Source organism: Ranitomeya imitator, chromosome 10 (genome assembly GCF_032444005.1).
Source record: "Ranitomeya imitator isolate aRanImi1 chromosome 10, aRanImi1.pri, whole genome shotgun sequence".
NCBI lineage: Eukaryota > Metazoa > Chordata > Amphibia > Anura > Dendrobatidae > Ranitomeya > Ranitomeya imitator.
In genome coordinates, this window is record NC_091291.1 from 61,862,137 (window position 1) to 61,884,393 (window position 22,257).

Genomic DNA, 22,257 nt, shown 5'->3' on the forward strand with positions numbered 1-22,257 from the left:
TCTATACCCTACACTCTATACCCTACACTCTACACTCTATACCCTACACTCTATACCCTACACTCTAATCCCTACACTCTAATCCCTACACTCTACACTCCATACCCTACACTCTATGCCCTACACTCTATACCCTACACTCTACACTCTATACCCTACACTCTATACCCTACACTCTGTACCCTACACTATATTCACTACACTCTATACCCTACACTCTACACTCTATACCCTACACTCCACACTCTATACCCTACACTCTATACCCTACACTCTACACCCTACACTCTATATCCTACACTCTACACTCTATACCCTACACTCTATACCCTACACTCTATACCCTACACCCTATAAACTACACTCTATACCCTACACTCCACACTCTATACCCTACACTCTACATTCTATACCCTACACTCTATACCCTACACTCTACACCCTACACTCTATACCCTACACTCTATACCCTACACTCTATACCCTACATTCTACACCCTACACTCTATACCATACACTCTATACCCTACACTCTACACTCTATACCCTACACTCTATACCCTACACTCTATACCCTACACCCTACGCTCTATACCCTACACTCTATACACTTCACTCTACACTCTATACCGTACATTATATATTCCATACACTCTATTCCATACACTCTATACCCTGCACTCTATACCCTACACTATACACTCTATACCCTACACTCTACACCATACACTCTATATCCTATACTCTATACACTACACTCTACATTCTATACCATACAATCTATACCCAACACTCTATACCCTACACTCTATACCTTACACTCTACACTCTATACCCTACACTCTATACCATACACTCTATACCCTACACTCTATACCCTACACTCTTTACCCTACACTCTACACTCTATACCCTACACTCTATACCATACACTCTATACCCTACACTCTATACCCTACACTCTATACCCTAAAATCTACACTCTATACCCTACACCCTATAAACTACACTCTATACCCTACACTCCACACTCTATACCCTACACTCTACATTCTATACCCTACACTCTATACCCTACACTCTACACCCTACACTCTATACCCTACACTCTATACCATACACTCTATACCCTACACTCTATACCCTACACTCTACACCCTACACTCTATACCCTACACTCTAATCCCTACACTCTACACTGTATACCCTACACTCTATACCCTACACTATATACCCTACACTCTATACTCTACACTCTACACTCTATACCCAACACTCTATACTCTACACTCTATACCCTACACTCTATACCCTACACTCCATACCCTACACTCTACACTCTATACCCTACACTCTACACTCTTTACCCTGCACTCTACACTCTATAACCTACACTCTATACCCTACACTCTATATCCTACACTCTATACCCTACACTCTACACTCTGTACCCAACACTCTATACTCTACACTCTATACCCTACACTCTATACCCTACACTCCATATTTTACACTCTACACTCTATACCCTACACTCTATACCATACACTCTATACCCTACACTCTGCAACCTACACTCTATACCCTACACTCTATACCATACACTCTACACCCTACACTCTATTCCATACACTCTATACCCTACACTCTACACTCTATACCCTGCACTCTACACTCTATAACCTACACTCTATACCCTACACTCTATATCCTACACTCTATACCCTACACTCTACACTCTATACCCAACACTCTATACTCTACACTCTATACCCTACACTCTATACCCTACACTCTATGCCCTACACTCTATACCGTACACTCTATACCCTACACTCTATACCCTACACTCTGTACCCTACACTCTATTCACTACACTCTATACCCTACACTCTACACTCTAATCCCTACACTCTACACTCCATACCCTACACTCTATACCCTACACTCTATGCCCTACACTCTATACCCTACACTCTACACTCTGTACCCTACACTCTATACCCTACACTCTGTACCCTACACTCTATTCACCACACTCTATACCCTACACTCTACACTCTATACCCTACACTCCACACTCTATACCCTACACTCTATACCCTACACTCTACACCCTACACTCTATATACTACACTCTACACTCTATACCCTACACTCTATACCCTACACTCTATACCCTACACTCTATACCCTACACCCTATAAACTACACTCTATACCCTACACTCCACACTCTATACCCTACACTCTACATTCTATACCCTACACTCTATACCCTACACTCTACACCCTACACTCTATACCCTACACTCTATACCATACACTCTATACCCTACACTCTATACCCTACACTCTACACCCTACACTCTATACCCTACACTCTAATCCCTACACTCTACACTGTATACCCTACACTCTATACCCTACACTCTATACTCTACACTCTACACTCTATACCCAACACTCTATACTCTACACTCTATACCCTACACTCTATACCCTACACTCCATACCCTACACTCTACACTCTATACCCTACACTCTACACTCTATACCCTGCACTCTACACTCTATAACCTACACTCTATACCCTACACTCTATATCCTACACTCTATACCCTACACTCTACACTCTATACCCAACACTCTATACTCTACACTCTATACCCTACACTCTATACCCTACACTCTATGCCCTACACTCTATACCGTACACTCTATACCCTACACTCTATACCCTACACTCTGTACCCTACACTCTATTCACTACACTCTATACCCTACACTCTACACTCTAATCCCTACACTCTACACTCCATACCCTACACTCTATACCCTACACTCTATGCCCTACACTCTATACCCTACACTCTACACTCTATACCCTACACTCTATACCCTACACTCTGTACCCTACACTCTATTCACTACACTCTATACCCTACACTCTACACTCTATACCCTACACTCCACACTCTATACCCTACACTCTATACCCTACACTCTACACCCTACACTCTATATACTACACTCTACACTCTATACCCTACACTCTATACCCTACACTCTATACCCTACACTCTATACCCTACACCCTATAAACTACACTCTATACCCTACACTCCACACTCTATACCCTACACTCTACATTCTATACCCTACACTCTATACCCTACACTCTACACCCTACACTCTATACCCTACACTCTATACCATACACTCTATACCCTACACTCTATACCCTACACTCTACACCCTACACTCTATACCCTACACTCTAATCCCTACACTCTACACTGTATACCCTACACTCTATACCCTACACTATATACCCTACACTCTATACTCTACACTCTACACTCTATACCCAACACTCTATACTCTACACTCTATACCCTACACTCTATACCCTACACTCCATACCCTACACTCTACACTCTATACCCTACACTCTACACTCTATACCCTGCACTCTACACTCTATAACCTACACTCTATACCCTACACTCTACACTCTATACCGTACACTCTATTCCATACACTCTTTACCCTACACTCTATACCCTACACTCCATACCCCACACTCTATACCATACACTATATACCCTACAATCTACACTCTACACTCTATTCCATACACTCTATACCCTACACTCTATACCCTAAACTCTACACTCTATACCCTACACTCTATACACTACACTCTAATCCCTACACTCTACACTCTATACCCTACACTCTACACTCTATACCCTACACTCTATACCCTACACTCTATACCCTACACTCTATACCCTACACTCTACACTCAATACCCTACACTCTATACCCTACACTCTATACCCTACACTCTATACCCTACACTCTACACTTTATAACCTATACTCTAGACCCTACACTGTACACTTTACACTCTATTCCATACACTCTATACTCTACACTCTATACCCTACACTCTACACTCTATACCCTATACTCTACACTCTACACCCTACACTCTATACCCTACACTCTATACTCTATACCCTACACTCTATACCCTACACTCTACACTCTATACCCTACACTCTATACCCTACACTCTAATCCCTACACTCTAATCCCTACACTCTACACTCCATACCCTACACTCTATACCCTACACTCTATGCCCTACACTCTATACCCTACACTCTACACTATATACCCTACACTCTATACCCTACACTCTGTACCCTACACTCTATTCACTACACTCTATACCCTACACTCTACACTCTATACCCTACACTCCACACTCTATACCCTACACTCTATACCCTACACTCTACACCCTACACTCTATATACTACACTCTACACTCTATACCCTACACTCTATACCCTACACTCTATACCCTACACCCTATAAACTACACTCTATACCCTACACTCCACACTCTATACCCTACACTCTACATTCTATACCCTACACTCTATACCCTACACTCTACACCCTACACTCTATACCCTACACTCTATACCATACACTCTATACCCTACACTCTATACCCTACACTCTACACCCTACACTCTATACCCTACACTCTAATCCCTACACTCTACACTGTATACCCTACACTCTATACCCTACACTCTATACTCTACACTCTACACTCTATACCCAACACTTTATACTCTACACTCTATACCCTACACTCTATACCCTACACTCCATACCCTACACTCTACACTCTATACCCTACACTCTACACTCTATACCCTGCACTCTACACTCTATAACCTACACTCTATACCCTACACTCTATATCCTACACTCTATACCCTACACTCTACACTCTATACCCAACACTCTATACTCTACACTCTATACCCTACACTCTATACCCTACACTCTATGCCCTACACTCTATACCGTACACTCTATACCCTACACTCTATACCCTACACTCTGTACCCTACACTCTATTCACTACACTCTATACCCTACACTCTACACTCTAATCCCTACACTCTACACTCCATACCCTACACTCTATACCCTACACTCTATGCCCTACACTCTATACCCTACACTCTACACTCTATACCCTACACTCTATACCCTACACTCTGTACCCTACACTCTATTCACTACACTCTATACCCTACACTCTACACTCTATACCCTACACTCCACACTCTATACCCTACACTCTATACCCTACACTCTACACCCTACACTCTATATACTACACTCTACACTCTATACCCTACACTCTATACCCTACACTCTATACCCTACACTCTATACCCTACACCCTATAAACTACACTCTATACCCTACACTCCACACTCTATACCCTACACTCTACATTCTATACCCTACACTCTATACCCTACACTCTACACCCTACACTCTATACCCTACACTCTATACCATACACTCTATACCCTACACTCTATACCCTACACTCTACACCCTACACTCTATACCCTACACTCTAATCCCTACACTCTACACTGTATACCCTACACTCTATACCCTACACTCTATACTCTACACTCTACACTCTATACCCAACACTCTATACTCTACACTCTATACCCTACACTCTATACCCTACACTCCATACCCTACACTCTACACTCTATACCCTACACTCTACACTCTATACCCTGCACTCTACACTCTATAACCTACACTCTATACCCTACACTCTATATCCTACACTCTATACCCTACACTCTACACTCTATACCCAACACTCTATACTCTACACTCTATACCCTACACTCTATACCCTACACTCTATGCCCTACACCCTGCACTCTACACTCTATAACCTACACTCTATACCCTACACTCTATATCCTACACTCTATACCCTACACTCTACACTCTATACCCAACACTCTATACTCTACACTCTATACCCTACACTCTATACCCTACACTCTATGCCCTACACTCTATACCGTACACTCTATACCCTACACTCTATACCCTACACTCTGTACCCTACACTCTATTCACTACACTCTATACCCTACACTCTACACTCTAATCCCTACACTCTACACTCCATACCCTACACTCTATACCCTACACTCTATGCCCTACACTCTATACCCTACACTCTACACTCTATACCCTACACTCTATACCCTACACTCTGTACCCTACACTCTATTCACTACACTCTATACCCTACACTCTACACTCTATACCCTACACTCCACACTCTATACCCTACACTCTATACCCTACACTCTACACCCTACACTCTATATACTACACTCTACACTCTATACCCTACACTCTATACCCTACACTCTATACCCTACACTCTATACCCTACAGCCTATAAACTACACTCTATACCCTACACTCCACACTCTATACCCTACACTCTTCATTCTATACCCTACACTCTATACCCTACACTCTACACCCTACACTCTATACCCTACACTCTATACCATACACTCTATACCCTACACTCTATACCCTACACTCTACACCCTACACTCTATACCCTACACTCTAATCCCTACACTCTACACTGTATACCCTACACTCTATACCCTACACTATATACCCTACACTCTATACTCTACACTCTACACTCTATACCCAACACTCTATACTCTACACTCTATACCCTACACTCTATACCCTACACTCCATACCCTACACTCTACACTCTATACCCTACACTCTACACTCTATACCCTGCACTCTACACTCTATAACCTACACTCTATACCCTACACTCTATATCCTACACTCTATACCCTACACTCTACACTCTATACCCAACACTCTATACTCTACACTCTATACCCTACACTCTATACCCTACACTCTATGCCCTACACTCTATACCCTACACTCTACACTCTATACCCTACACTCTATACCCTACACTCTGTACCCTACACTCTATTCACTACACTCTATACCCTACACTCTACACTCTATACCCTACACTCTACACTCTATACCCTACACTCTATACCCTACACTCAATACCCGACACTCTATACCCTACACTCTACACTCTATACCATACACTCTATACCATACACACTATACCCTATACTCTATACCATACACTCTATACCCTACACTCTGTACCATACAATATATACCCTACACTCTATACCATACACTCTACACTCTATACCCTACACTCTATACCCTACAATCTACACTCTATACCCTACACTCTACACCCTACACTCTATACCCTACACTCTATACCCTACACCCTACGCTCTATACCCTACACTCTATACCCTACACTCTACACTCTATACCGTACACTCTATTCCATACACTCTTTACCCTACACTCTATACCCTACACTCCATACCCCACACTCTATACCATACACTATATACCCTACAATCTACACTCTACACTCTATTCCATACACTCTATACCCTACACTCTATACTCTATACCCTACACTCTATACCCTAAACTCTACACTCTATACCCTACACTCTATACACTACACTCTAATCCCTACACTCTATACCCTACACTCTACACTCTATACCCTACACTCTATACCCTACACTCTATACCCTACACTCTATACCCTACACTCTACACTCTATACCCTACACTCTACACTCTATACCCTACACTCTACACTCTATACCCTACACTCTACACTCTAATCCCTACACTCTACACTCCATACCCTACACTCTATACCCTACACTCTATGCCCTACACTCTATACCCTACACTCTACACTCTATACCCTACACTCTATACCCTACACTCTGTACCCTACACTCTATTCACTACACTCTATACCCTACACTCTACACCCTACACTCTACACTCTATACCCTACACTCTATACCCTACACTCAATACCCGACCCTCTATACCCTACACTCTACACTCTATACCATACACTCTATACCATACACACTATACCCTATACTCTATACCATACACTCTATACCCTACACTCTATACCATACAATATATACCCTACACTCTATACCATACACTCTACACTCTATACCCTACACTCTATACCCTACAATCTACACTCTATACCCTACACTCTACACCCTACACTCTATACCCTACACTCTATACCCTACACCCTACGCTCTATACCCTACACTCTATACCCTACACTCTACACTCTATACCGTACACTCTATTCCATACACTCTTTACCCTACACTCTATACCATACACTATATACCCTACAATCTACACTCTACACTCTATTCCATACACTCTATACCCTACACTCTATACACTACACTCTAATCCCTACACTCTACACTCTATACCCTACACTCTACACTCTATACCCTACACTCTATACCCTACACTCTATACCCTACACTCTATACTCTATACCCTACACTCTATACCCTACACTCTACACTCTATACCATACACTCTATACCATACACACTATACCCTATACTCTATACCATACACTCTATACCCTACACTCTGTACCATACAATATATACCCTACACTCTATACCATACACTCTACACTCTATACCCTACACTCTATACCCTACAATCTACACTCTATACCCTACACTCTACACCCTACACTCTATACCCTACACCCTACGCTCTATACCCTACACTCTATACCCTACACTCTACACTCTATACCGTACACTCTATTCCATACACTCTTTACCCTACACTCTATACCCTACACTCCATACCCCACACTCTATACCATACACTATATACCCTACAATCTACACTCTACACTCTATTCCATACACTCTATACCCTACACTCTATACTCTATACCCTACACTCTATACCCTAAACTCTACACTCTATACCCTACACTCTATACACTACACTCTAATCCCTACACTCTATACCCTACACTCTACACTCTATACCCTACACTCTATACCCTACACTCTATACCCTACACTCTATACCCTACACTCTACACTCTATACCCTACACTCTACACTCTATACCCTACACTCTACACTCTATACCCTACACTCTACACTCTAATCCCTACACTCTACACTCCTTACCCTACACTCTATACCCTACACTCTATGCCCTACACTCTATACCCTACACTCTACACTCTATACCCTACACTCTATACCCTACACTCTGTACCCTACACTCTATTCACTACACTCTATACCCTACACTCTACACCCTACACTCTACACTCTATACCCTACACTCTATACCCTACACTCAATACCCGACCCTCTATACCCTACACTCTACACTCTATACCATACACTCTATACCATACACACTATACCCTATACTCTATACCATACACTCTATACCCTACACTCTATACCATACAATATATACCCTACACTCTATACCATACACTCTACACTCTATACCCTACACTCTATACCCTACAATCTACACTCTATACCCTACACTCTACACCCTACACTCTATACCCTACACTCTATACCCTACACCCTACGCTCTATACCCTACACTCTATACCCTACACTCTACACTCTATACCGTACACTCTATTCCATACACTCTTTACCCTACACTCTATACCCTACACTCCATACCCCACACTCTATACCATACACTATATACCCTACAATCTACACTCTACACTCTATTCCATACACTCTATACCCTACACTCTATACACTACACTCTAATCCCTACACTCTACACTCTATACCCTACACTCTACACTCTATACCCTACACTCTATACCCTACACTCTATACCCTACACTCTATACCCTACACTCTATACTCTATACCCTACACTCTATACCCTACACTCTATACCCTACACTCTATACCCTACACTCTACACTTTATAACCTATACTCTAGACCCTACACTGTACACTTTACACTCTATTCCATACACTCTATACTCTACACTCTATACCCTACACTCTACACTCTATACCCTACACTCTACACTCTACATCCTACACTCTATAGCCTACACTCTATACTCTATACCCTACACTCTATACCCTACACTCTACACTCTATACCCTACACTCTATACCCTACACTCTAATCCCTACACTCTAATCCCTACACTCTACACTCCATACCCTACACTCTATACCCTACACTCTATGCCCTACACTCTATACCCCACACTCTACACTCTATACCCTACACTCTATACCCTACACTCTGTACCCTACACTCTATTCACTACACTCTATACCCTACACTCTACACTCTATACCCTACACTCCACACTCTATACCCTACACTCTATACCCTACACTCTACACCCTACACTCTATATACTACACTCTACACTCTATACCCTACACTCTATACCCTACACTCTATACCCTACACCCTATAAACTACACTCTATACCCTACACTCCACACTCTATACCCTACACTCTACATTCTATACCCTACACTCTATACCCTACACTCTACACCCTACACTCTATACCCTACACTCTATACCATACACTCTATACCCTACACTCTATACCCTACACTCTACACCCTACACTCTATACCCTACACTCTAATCCCTACACTCTACACTGTATACCCTACACTCTATACCCTACACTATATACCCTACACTCTATACTCTACACTCTACACTCTATACCCAACACTCTATACTCTACACTCTATACCCTACACTCTATACCCTACACTCCATACCCTACACTCTATACCCTACACTCTACACTCTATACCCTGCACTCTACACTCTATAACCTACACTCTATACCCTACACTCTATATCCTACACTCTATACCCTACACTCTACACTCTATACCCAACACTCTATACTCTACACTCTATACCCTACACTCTATACCCTACACTCTATGCCCTACACTCTATACCCTACACTCTACACTCTATACCCTACACTCTATACCCTACACTCTGTACCCTACACTCTATTCACTACACTCTATACCCTACACTCTACACTCTATACCCTACACTCTACACTCTATACCCTACACTCTATACCCTACACTCAATACCCGACACTCTATACCCTACACTCTACACTCTATACCATACACTCTATACCATACACACTATACCCTATACTCTATACCATACACTCTATACCCTACACTCTATACCATACAATATATACCCTACACTCTATACCATACACTCTACACTCTATACCCTACACTCTATACCCTACAATCTACACTCGATACCCTACACTCTACACCCTACACTCTATACCCTACACTCTATACCCTACACCCTACGCTCTATACCCTACACTCTATACCCTACACCCTACACTCTATACCGTACACTCTATTCCATACACTCTTTACCCTACACTCTATACCCTACACTCCATACCCCACACTCTATACCATACACTATATACCCTACAATCTACACTCTACACTCTATTCCATACACTCTATACCCTACACTCTATACTCTATACCCTACACTCTATACCCTAAACTCTACACTCTATACCCTACACTCTATACACTACACTCTAAACCCTACACTCTACACTCTATACCCAACACTCTATACTCTACACTCTATACCCTACACTCTATACCCTACACTCTATGCCCTACACTCTATACCGTACACTCTATACCCTACACTCTATACCCTACACTCTGTACCCTACACTCTATTCACTACACTCTATACCCTACACTCTACACTCTAATCCCTACACTCTACACTCCATACCCTACACTCTATACCCTACACTCTATGCCCTACACTCTATACCCTACACTCTACACTCTATACCCTACACTCTATACCCTACACTCTGTACCCTACACTCTATTCACTACACTCTATACCCTACACTCTACACTCTATACCCTACACTCCACACTCTATACCCTACACTCTATACCCTACACTCTACACCCTACACTCTATATACTACACTCTACACTCTATACCCTACACTCTATACCCTACACTCTATACCCTACACTCTATACCCTACACCCTATAAACTACACTCTATACCCTACACTCCACACTCTATACCCTACACTCTACATTCTATACCCTACACTCTATACCCTACACTCTACACCCTACACTCTATACCCTACACTCTATACCATACACTCTATACCCTACACTCTATACCCTACACTCTACACCCTACACTCTATACCCTACACTCTAATCCCTACACTCTACACTGTATACCCTACACTCTATACCCTACACTCTATACTCTACACTCTACACTCTATACCCAACACTCTATACTCTACACTCTATACCCTACACTCTATACCCTACACTCCATACCCTACACTCTACACTCTATACCCTACACTCTACACTCTATACCCTGCACTCTACACTCTATAACCTACACTCTATACCCTACACTCTATATCCTACACTCTATACCCTACACTCTACACTCTATACCCAACACTCTATACTCTACACTCTATACCCTACACTCTATACCCTACACTCTATGCCCTACACTCTATACCGTACACTCTATACCCTACACTCTATACCCTACACTCTGTACCCTACACTCTATTCACTACACTCTATACCCTACACTCTACACTCTAATCCCTACACTCTACACTCCATACCCTACACTCTATACCCTACACTCTATGCCCTACACTCTATACCCTACACTCTACACTCTATACCCTACACTCTATACCCTACACTCTGTACCCTACACTCTATTCACTACACTCTATACCCTACACTCTACACTCTATACCCTACACTCCACACTCTATACCCTACACTCTATACCCTACACTCTACACCCTACACTCTATATACTACACTCTACACTCTATACCCTACACTCTATACCCTACACTCTATACCCTACACTCTATACCCTACACCCTATAAACTACACTCTATACCCTACACTCCACACTCTATACCCTACACTCTACATTCTATACCCTACACTCTATACCCTACACTCTACACCCTACACTCTATACCCTACACTCTATACCATACACTCTATACCCTACACTCTATACCCTACACTCTACACCCTACACTCTATACCCTACACTCTAATCCCTACACTCTACACTGTATACCCTACACTCTATACCCTACACTATATACCCTACACTCTATACTCTACACTCTACACTCTATACCCAACACTCTATACTCTACACTCTATACCCTACACTCTATACCCTACACTCCATACCCTACACTCTACACTCTATACCCTACACTCTACACTCTATACCCTGCACTCTACACTCTATAACCTACACTCTATACCCTACACTCTATATCCTACACTCTATACCCTACACTCTACACTCTATACCCAACACTCTATACTCTACACTCTATACCCTACACTCTATACCCTACACTCTATGCCCTACACTCTATACCCTACACTCTACACTCTATACCCTACACTCTATACCCTACACTCTGTACCCTACACTCTATTCACTACACTCTATACCCTACACTCTACACTCTATACCCTACACTCTACACTCTATACCCTACACTCTATACCCTACACTCAATACCCGACACTCTATACCCTACACTCTACACTCTATACCATACACTCTATACCATACACACTATACCCTATACTCTATACCATACACTCTATACCCTACACTCTGTACCATACAATATATACCCTACACTCTATACCATACACTCTACACTCTATACCCTACACTCTATACCCTACAATCTACACTCTATACCCTACACTCTACACCCTACACTCTATACCCTACACTCTATACCCTACACCCTACGCTCTATACCCTACACTCTATACCCTACACTCTACACTCTATACCGTACACTCTATTCCATACACTCTTTACCCTACACTCTATACCCTACACTCCATACCCCACACTCTATACCATACACTATATACCCTACAATCTACACTCTACACTCTATTCCATACACTCTATACCCTACACTCTATACTCTATACCCTACACTCTATACCCTAAACTCTACACTCTATACCCTACACTCTATACACTACACTCTAATCCCTACACTCTATACCCTACACTCTACACTCTATACCCTACACTCTATACCCTACACTCTATACCCTACACTCTATACCCTACACTCTACCCTCTATACCCTACACTCTACACTCTATACCCTACACTCTACACTCTATACCCTACACTCTACACTCTAATCCCTACACTCTACACTCCATACCCTACACTCTATACCCTACACTCTATGCCCTACACTCTATACCCTACACTCTACACTCTATACCCTACACTCTATACCCTACACTCTGTACCCTACACTCTATTCACTACACTCTATACCCTACACTCTACACCCTACACTCTACACTCTATACCCTACACTCTATACCCTACACTCAATACCCGACCCTCTATACCCTACACTCTACACTCTATACCATACACTCTATACCATACACACTATACCCTATACTCTATACCATACACTCTATACCCTACACTCTATACCATACAATATATACCCTACACTCTATACCATACACTCTACACTCTATACCCTACACTCTATACCCTACAATCTACACTCTATACCCTACACTCTACACCCTACACTCTATACCCTACACTCTATACCCTACACCCTACGCTCTATACCCTACACTCTATACCCTACACTCTACACTCTATACCGTACACTCTATTCCATACACTCTTTACCCTACACTCTATACCATACACTATATACCCTACAATCTACACTCTACACTCTATTCCATACACTCTATACCCTACACTCTATACACTACACTCTAATCCCTACACTCTACACTCTATACCCTACACTCTACACTCTATACCCTACACTCTATACCCTACACTCTATACCCTACACTCTATACTCTATACCCTACACTCTATACCCTACACTCTACACTCTATACCATACACTCTATACCATACACACTATACCCTATACTCTATACCATACACTCTATACCCTACACTCTGTACCATACAATATATACCCTACACTCTATACCATACACTCTACACTCTATACCCTACACTCTATACCCTACAATCTACACTCTATACCCTACACTCTACACCCTACACTCTATACCCTACACCCTACGCTCTATACCCTACACTCTATACCCTACACTCTACACTCTATACCGTACACTCTATTCCATACACTCTTTACCCTACACTCTATACCCTACACTCCATACCCCACACTCTATACCATACACTATATACCCTACAATCTACACTCTACACTCTATTCCATACACTCTATACCCTACACTCTATACTCTATACCCTACACTCTATACCCTAAACTCTACACTCTATACCCTACACTCTATACACTACACTCTAATCCCTACACTCTATACCCTACACTCTACACTCTATACCCTACACTCTATACCCTACACTCTATACCCTACACTCTATACCCTACACTCTACACTCTATACCCTACACTCTACACTCTATACCCTACACTCTACACTCTATACCCTACACTCTACACTCTAATCCCTACACTCTACACTCCATACCCTACACTCTATACCCTACACTCTATGCCCTACACTCTATACCCTACACTCTACACTCTATACCCTACACTCTATACCCTACACTCTGTACCCTACACTCTATTCACTACACTCTATACCCTACACTCTACACCCTACACTCTACACTCTATACCCTACACTCTATACCCTACACTCAATACCCGACCCTCTATACCCTACACTCTACACTCTATACCATACACTCTATACCATACACACTATACCCTATACCATACACTCTATACCCTACACTCTATACCATACAATATATACCCTACACTCTATACCATACACTCTACACTCTATACCCTACACTCTATACCCTACAATCTACACTCTATACCCTACACTCTACACCCTACACTCTATACCCTACACTCTATACCCTACACCCTACGCTCTATACCCTACACTCTATACCCTACACTCTACACTCTATACCGTACACTCTATTCCATACACTCTTTACCCTACACTCTATACCCTACACTCCATACCCCACACTCTATACCATACACTATATACCCTACAATCTACACTCTACACTCTATTCCATACACTCTATACCCTACACTCTATACACTACACTCTAATCCCTACACTCTACACTCTATACCCTACACTCTACACTCTATACCCTACACTCTATACCCTACACTCTATACCCTACACTCTATACCCTACACTCTATACTCTATACCCTACACTCTATACCCTACACTCTATACCCTACACTCTATACCCTACACTTTACACTTTATAACCTATACTCTAGACCCTACACTGTACACGTTACACTCTATTCCATACACTCTATACTCTACACTCTATACCCTACACTCTACACTCTATACCCTACACTCTACACTCTACATCCTACACTCTATAGCCTACACTCTATACTCTATACCCTACACTCTATACCCTACACTCTACACTCTATACCCTACACTCTATACCCTACACTCTAATCCCTACACTCTAATCCCTACACTCTACACTCCATACCCTACACTCTATACCCTACACTCTATGCCCTACACTCTATACCCCACACTCTACACTCTATACCCTACACTCTATACCCTACACTCTGTACCCTACACTCTATTCACTACACTCTATACCCTACACTCTACACTCTATACCCTACACTCCACACTCTATACCCTACACTCTATACCCTACACTCTACACCCTACACTCTATATACTACACTCTACACTCTATACCCTACACTCTATACCCTACACTCTATACCCTACACCCTATAAACTACACTCTATACCCTACACTCCACACTCTATACCCTACACTCTACATTCTATACCCTACACTCTATACCCTACACTCTACACCCTACACTCTATACCCTACACTCTATACCATACACTCTATACCCTACACTCTATACCCTACACTCTACACCCTACACTCTATACCCTACACTCTAATCCCTACACTCTACACTGTATACCCTACACTCTTTACCCTACACTATATACCCTACACTCTATACTCTACACTCTACACTCTATACCCAACACTCTATACTCTACACTCTATACCCTACACTCTATACCCTACACTCCATACCCTACACTCTATACCCTACACTCTACACTCTATACCCTGCACTCTACACTCTATAACCTACACTCTATACCCTACACTCTATATCCTACACTCTATACCCTACACTCTACACTCTATACCCAACACTCTATACTCTACACTCTATACCCTACACTCTATACCCTACACTCTATGCCCTACACTCTATACCCTACACTCTACACTCTATACCCTACACTCTATACCCTACACTCTGTACCCTACACTCTATTCACTACACTCTATACCCTACACTCTACACTCTATACCCTACACTCTACACTCTATACCCTACACTCTATACCCTACACTCAATACCCGACACTCTATACCCTACACTCTACACTCTATACCATACACTCTATACCATACACACTATACCCTATACTCTATACCATACACTCTATACCCTACACTCTATACCATACAATATATACCCTACACTCTATACCATACACTCTACACTCTATACCCTACACTCTATACCCTACAATCTACACTCGATACCCTACACTCTACACCCTACACTCTATACCCTACACTCTATACCCTACACCCTACGCTCTATACCCTACACTCTATACCCTACACTCTACACTCTATACCGTACACTCTATTCCATACACTCTTTACCCTACACTCTATACCCTACACTCCATACCCCGCACTCTATACCATACACTATATACCCTACAATCTACACTCTACACTCTATTCCATACACTCTATACCCTACACTCTATACTCTATACCCTACACTCTATACCCTAAACTCTACACTCTATACCCTACACTCTATACACTACACTCTAATCCCTACACTCTACACTCTATACCCTACACTCTACACTCTATACCCTACACTCTATACCCTACACTCTATACCCTACACTCTATACCCTACACTCTACACTCTATACCGTACACTCTACTCTCTACACTCTATACCCTACACTCTATACCCTACTCTCTATACCCTACACTCTATACCCTACACCCTATAAACTACACTCTATACCCTACACTCCACACTCTATACCCTACACTCTACATTCTATACCCTACACTCTATACCCTACACTCTATACCCTATACTCTATACCCTACACTCTACACCCTACACTCTATACCCTACACTCTAATCCCTACACTCTACACTGTATACCCTACACTCTATACCCTACACTATATACCCTACACTCTATACTCTACACTCTACACTCTATACCCAACACTCTATACTCTACACTCTATACCCTACACTCTATACCCTACACTCCATACCCTACACTCTATACCCTACACTCTACACTCTATACCCTGCACTCTACACTCTATAACCTACACTCTATACCCTACACTCTATATCCTACACTCTATACCCTACACTCTACACTCTATACCCAACACTCTATACTCTACACTCTATACCCTACACTCTATGCCCTACACTCTATACCCTACACTCTACACTCTATACCCTACACTCTATACCCTACACTCTGTACCCTACACTCTATTCACTACACTCTATACCCTACACTCTACACTCTATACCCTACACTCTACACTCTATACCCTACACTCTATACCCTACACTCAATACCCGACACTCTATACCCTACACTCTACACTCTATACCATACACTCTATACCATACACACTATACCCTATACTCTATACCATACACTCTATACCCTACACTCTATACCATACAATATATACCCTACACTCTATACCATACACTCTACACTCTATACCCTACACTCTATACCCTACAATCTACACTCTATACCCTACACTCTACACTCTATACCGTACACTCTACTCTCTACACTCTATACCCTACACTCTATACCCTACTCTCTATACCCTACACTCTATACCCTACACCCTATAAACTACACTCTATACCCTACACTCCACACTCTATACCCTACACTCTACATTCTATACCCTACACTCTATACCCTACACTCTATACCCTACACTCTATACCCTACACTCTACACCCTACACTCTATACCCTACACTCTAATCCCTACACTCTACACTGTATACCCTACACTCTATACCCTACACTATATACCCTACACTCTATACTCTACACTCTACACTCTATACCCAACACTCTATACTCTACACTCTATACCCTACACTCTATACCCTACACTCCATACCCTACACTCTATACCCTACACTCTACACTCTATACCCTGCACTCTACACTCTATAACCTACACTCTATACCCTACACTCTATATCCTACACTCTATACCCTACACTCTACACTCTATACCCAACACTCTATACTCTACACTCTATACCCTACACTCTATACCCTACACTCTATACCCTACACTCTACACTCTATACCCTACACTCTATACCCTACACTCTGTACCCTACACTCTATTCACTACACTCTATACCCTACACTCTACACTCTATACCCTACACTCTACACTCTATACCCTACACTCTATACCCTACGCTCAATACCCGACACTCTATACCCTACACTCTACACTCTATACCATACACTCTATACCATACACACTATACCCTATACTCTATACCATACACTCTATACCCTACACTCTATACCATACAATATATACCCTACACTCTATACCATACACTCTACACTCTATACCCTACACTCTATACCCTACAATCTACACTCTATACCCTACACTCTACACCCTACACTCTATACCCTACACTCTATACCCTACACCCTACGCTCTATACCCTACACTCTATACCCTACACTCTACACTCTATACCGTACACTCTATTCCATACACTCTTTACCCTACACTCTATACCCTACACTCCATACCCCACACTCTATACCATACACTATATACCCTACAATCTACACTCTACACTCTATTCCATACACTCTATAACCTACACTCTATACTCTATACCCTACACTCTATACCCTAAACTCTACACTCTATACCCTACACTCTATACACTACACTCTAATCCCTACACTCTACACTCTATACCCTACACTCTACACTCTATACACTACACTCTATACCCTACACTCTATACCCTACACTCTATACCCTACACTCTACACTCTATACCGTACACTCTACTCTCTACACTCTATACCCTACACTCTATACCCTACTCTCTATACCCTACACTCTAATCCCTACACTGTACACTCTATACCCTACACTCTATACCCTACACTCTATACCCTACACTCTATACCCTACACTCTACACTCTATACCCTACACTTTATACCCTACACTCTAATCCCTACTGTCTACACTCTATACCCTACACTCTATACCCTACACTCTATACCCTACACTCTATACCATACACTCTATACCCTACACTCTACACTCTATACCTTACACTCTATACCCTACACGCTATACCCTACACTCTACACTCTATACCATACACTCTTTAACCTACACTCTATACCATACACTCTACACCCTACACTCTATACCATACACTCTATACCCTACACTCTACACTCTATACCCTACACTCTATACCCTACACTCTACACCCTACACTCTATACCATACACTCTATACCCTACACTCTACATTCTATACCCTACACTCTACACTCTACACTCTATACCCTACACTCTATACCCTACACTCTACACCCTACACTCTATACCATACACTCTATACCCTACACTCTACACTCTATACCCTACACTCTACACTCTATACCCTACACTCTACACTCTATACCCTACACTCTACACTCTAATCCCTACACTCTACACTCCATACCCTACACTCTCTACCCTACACTCTATGCCCTACACTCTATACCCTACACTCTACACTCTATACCCTACACTCTATACCCTACACTCTGTACCCTACACTCTACTCACTACACTCTATACCCTACACTCTACACTCTATACCCTACACTCTACACTCTATACCCTACACTCTATACCCTACACTCAATACACGACACTCTATACCCTACACTCTACACTCTATACCATACACTCTATACCATACACACTATACCCTATACTCTATACCATACACTCTATACCCTACACTCTATACCATACAATATATACCCTACACTCTATACCATACACTCTACACTCTATACCCTACACTCTATACCCTACAATCTACACTCTATACCCTACACTCTACACCCTACACTCTATACCCTACACCCTACGCTCTATACCCTACACTCTATACCCTACACTCTACACTCTATACCGTACACTCTATTCCATACACTCTTTACCCTACACTCTATACCCTACACTCCATACCCCACACTCTATACCATACACTATATACCCTACAATCTACACTCTACACTCTATTCCATACACTCTATACCCTACACTCTATACCCTAAACTCTACACTCTATACCCTACACTCTATACACTACACTCTAATCCCTACACTCTACACTCTATACCCTACACTCTACACTCTATACCCTACACTCTATACCCTACACTCTATACCCTACACTCTATACCCTACACTCTACACTCTATACCCTACACTCTATACCCTACACTCTATACCCTACACTCTATACCCTACACTCTACACTTTATAACCTATACTCTAGACCCTACACTGTACACTTTACACTCTATTCCATACACTCTATACTCTACACTCTATACCCTACACTCTACACTCTATACCCTACACTCTACACTCTACACCCTACACTCTATACCCTACACTCTATACTCTATACCCTACACTCTATACCCTACACTCTACACTCTATACCCTACACTCTATACCCTACACTCTAATCCCTACACTCTAATCCCTACACTCTACACTCCATACCCTACACTCTATACCCTACACTCTATGCCCTACACTCTATACCCTACACTCTACACTCTATACCCTACACTCTATACCCTACACTCTGTACCCTACACTCTATTCACTACACTCTATACCCTACAGTCTACACTCTATACCCTACCCTCCACACTCTATACCCTACACTCTATAACTTTCACTCTACACCCTACACTCTATATCCTACACTC